This window comes from Arachis stenosperma, chromosome 2 (assembly GCF_014773155.1).
Source record: "Arachis stenosperma cultivar V10309 chromosome 2, arast.V10309.gnm1.PFL2, whole genome shotgun sequence".
In the NCBI taxonomy this organism is placed as follows: domain Eukaryota; kingdom Viridiplantae; phylum Streptophyta; class Magnoliopsida; order Fabales; family Fabaceae; genus Arachis; species Arachis stenosperma.
Window position 1 is genome coordinate 63,161,436 of NC_080378.1, and position 3,983 is coordinate 63,165,418.

The window sequence follows — 3,983 nt, forward strand, 5'->3', positions numbered from 1 at the left end:
TCTCAGGGATTTCATGATGAGTGGGGTCTCTTGTTTGCTCCATCCTTTTCTTAGTGATGGGCTTGAGGTCATGCCTTCTCAGTTGAACCGGCTTTCCTCTTGAATCTCTCTTCCATTGAGCGCCCTCTTCACAAATGTCTGTGAGGACTTGGTCGAACCTTTAATCAAAGTTGACCCTTTTTGAGTTTGAAAGGGACCTCAGGGATCACCTTCTTCATGGCCACAACTTCATAGAAGTGGTCTTTATGCACCCTTGAGATGAATCTCTCCATCTCCCATGACTCGGAGGTGGAAGCTTTTGCCTTCCCTATCCTCTTTCTAGAGGTTTCTCCGGCCTTGGATGCCATAAATGGTTATGGAAAAACAAAAAGCAACGCTTTTACCACACCATACTTAAAAGGTTTGCTCGTCCTCGAGCAAAAGAAGAAAGAATAGAGGAGAAGAAGAAGAAAATGGAGGAGATGGAGGAGGCTATGTGGTTCGGCCAAAGGGGGAAGAAGTAGTGTTTAGGGTGTGTGAAAATGAAGGAGTGAAGATGGGTTTATATAGGGGTGAGGGGAGGGGTAGGGTTTGGCCATTATGGGTGGGTTTGGGAGGGAAAGTGGTTTGAATTTTGAATGATGAGGTAGGTGGGGTTTTATGAAGGATGGATGTGAGTGGTGAAGAGAAAGATGGGATTTGATAGGTGAAGGGTTTTTGGGGAAGAGGTATTGAGGTGATTGGTGAATGGGTGAAGAAGAAAGAGGGTGGTGGGGTAGGTGGGGATCCTGTGGGGTCCACAGATCCTGAGGTGTCAAGGAAAAGTCATCCCTGCACCAAATGGCATGCAAAAAATGCATTTTGAGCCAATTCTAGCGTTAAACGCCGGGCTGGTGCCCATTTCTGGCATTTAACGCCAGGTTCTTGCCCTTGTCTGGCGTTTAACGCCAGTCTGGTGCCCCTTTCTGGCGTTAAACGCCCAGAGTGGTGCCAGACTGGGCGTTAAACGCCCATCTGCTAGCCTTACTGGCATTTAAACGCCAGTAGGTTCTTCCTCAAGGGTGTGCTATTTTTCTTCCTGTTTTTCATTTTGTTTTTGCTTTTTCAATTGATTTTGTGACTTCTCATGATCATCAACCTACAGAAAACATAAAATAACAAAAGAAAATGGATAAAATATAACATTGGGTTACCTCCCAACAAGCGCTTCTTTAATGTCAGTAGCTTGACAGAGGGCTCACATGGAGCCTCACAAATGCTCAGAGCAATGTTGGAACCTCCCAACACCAAACTTAGAGTTTGAATGTGGGGGTTCAACACCAAACTTAGAGTTTGGTTGTGGCCTCCCAACACCAAACTTAGAGTTTGACTGTGGGGGCTCTGTTTGACTCTGTTTTGAGAGAAGCTCTTCATGCTTCCTCTCCATGGTGATAGAGGGGTATCCTTGAGCCTTAAACACAAAGGATTCTTCATTAACTTGAATGATCAGTTCACCTCTATCAACATCAATCACAGCCCTTGCTGTGGCTAGGAAAGGTCTGCCAAGGATGATGTATTCATCCATGTATTTCCCAGTCTCTAGGACTATGAAATCAGCAGGGATGTAATGGTCTTCAACTTTTACCAGAACATCCTCTACAAGTCCATAAGCTTGTTTTCTTGAGTTGTCTGCCATCTCTAGTGAGATTCTTGCAGCTTGTACCTCAAAGATCCCTAGCTTCTCCATTACAGAGAGAGACATGAGGTTTACACTTGACCCTAAGTCACACAGAGCCTTCTTGAAGGTCATGGTGCCTATGGTACAAGGTATTGAAAATTTCCCAGGATCTTGTTTCTTTTGAGGTACTTTCTGCCTAGACAAGTCATCCAGTTCTTTGGTGAGCAAAGGAGGTTCTTTCTCCCAAGTCTCATTACCAAATAACTTGTCATTTAGCTTCATGATTGCTCCAAGGTATTTAGCAACTTGCTCTTCAGTGACATACTCATCCTCTTCAGAGGAAGAATACTCATCAGAGCTCATGAATGGCAGAAGTAAATCCAATGGAATCTCTATGGTCTCATTTTGAGCCTCGGATTCCCATGGTTCCTCATTAGGGAACTCATTGGAGGTCAGTGCACGCCCATTGAGGTCTTCCTCAGTGGCGTTTACTTCCTCTCCTTCCTCTCCAAATTCGGCCATGTTGATGGCCTTGCACTCTCATTTTGGATTTTCTTCTGTATTGCTTGGAAGAGTACTAGGAGGGAGTTCAGTAGCTTTCTTGCTCAGCTGTCCCACTTGTGCCTCCAAATTTCTAATGGAGGATCTTGTTTCATTCATGAAACTTTGAGTGGTTTTGATTAGGTCAGAGACCATGGTTGCTAAGTCAGAGTGGTTCTGCTTAGAATTCTCTATCTGTTGCTGAGAAGATGATGGAAAAGGTTTGCCATTGCTAAACCTGTTTCTTCCACCATTATTGTTGTTGAAACCTTGTTGAGGTCTCTGTTGATCCTTCCATGAGAAATTTGGATGATTTCTCCATGAAAAATTATAGGTGTTTCCATAGGGTTCTCCTAGGTAATTCACATCTTCCATTGAAGGGTTCTCAGGATCATAAGCTTCTCCTTCAGATGAAGCATCCTTAGTACTGACTGGTGCATTTTGCATTCCAGACAGACTTTGAGAAATCAAATTGACTTGCTGAGTCAATATTTTGTTCTGAGCAAATATGGCATTCAGAGTATCAATCTCAAGAACTCCTTTCTTCTGATTAGTCCCATTGTTCACAGGATTTCTTTCAGAAGTGTACATGAATTGGTTATTTGCAACCATTTCAATTAGCTCTTGAGCTTCTGCAGGCGTCTTCTTCAGATGAAGAGATCCTCCAGCAGAGCTATCCAAAGACATCTTGGACAGTTCAGAGAGACCATCATAGAAAATACCTATGATGCTCCATTCAGAAAGCATATCGGATGGACACTTTCTGATCAATTATTTCTATCTCTCCCAAGCTTCATAGAGGGATTCACCTTCCTTCTGTCTAAAGGTTTGGACTTCCACTCTAAGCTTACTCAATTTTTGAGGTGGAAAGAACTTTGCCAAGAAGGCATTGACTAGCTTTTCCCAAGAGTTCAGGCTGTCTTTCGGTTGTAAGTCCAACCATATTCTAGCTCTGTCTCTTACAGCAAAAGGGAATAGCATAAGTCTGTAGACCTCAGGGTCAACCCCATTAGTCTTGACAGTGTCACAGATTTGTAAGAATTCAGCTAAGAACTGATGAGGATCTTCCAATGGACGTCCATGGAACTTGCAATTCTGTTGCATTAGAGAAACTAATTGAGGCTTAAGCTCAAAGTTGTTTGCTCCAATGGCAGGGATAGAGATGCTTCTCCCATAGAAGTCGGGAGTAGGTGCAGTAAAGTCACCCAGCACCTTCCTTGCATTGTTTGCATTGTTGTTGTTTTCGGCTGCCATGTCTTCTTCTTTGAAGATTTCTGTTAGGTCTTCTACAGAGAGTTGTGCCTTAGCTTCTCTTAGCTTTCGCTTCAAGGTCCTTTCAGGTTCAGGGTCAGCTTCAACAAGAATGCCTTTGTCTTTGTTCCTGCTCATATGAAAGAGAAGAGAACAAGAAAATGTGGAATCCTCTATGTCACAGTATAGAAATTCCTTGAGGTGTCAGAGAAGAAAAAAATTAGAAGGAAGAGGTAGAAGAATTCGAACTTAATCAGATATAGTTCGAATTGTGCATTGAGAAGGAGTGGTACTCCATAAATAGAAGGATGTGAGAAGAGGGGAAGAAAGTTTCGAAATTTAAGTGAAAGATTTTGAAAATATTTTGAAAAACTTTAATTGATTTTCGAAAACCAAGAGTGGGAAAGAAATCAAGTAATTTTTGAAAAAGATTTTGAAATTAGAGTTTAAAAAGATATGATTGAAAACTATTTTGAAAAAGATGTGATTAAAAAGATTTGATTGAAAAGTTATGGTTTTAAAAAGATATGATTGAAAAGATATGATTTGAAAATAA

At 41.9% G+C, this 3,983-nt stretch overlaps 1 non-coding gene across 1 annotated transcript; it reads left to right on the forward strand.

Moving 5' to 3' along the window:
- Positions 1–2,917: 2,917 nt before the first annotated feature.
- Positions 2,918–3,025, forward strand: LOC130965039 (small nucleolar RNA R71). The gene has a single exon (XR_009081097.1). It is a non-coding gene; the product is annotated as a small nucleolar RNA R71 (small nucleolar RNA).
- Positions 3,026–3,983: the final 958 nt, after the last annotated feature.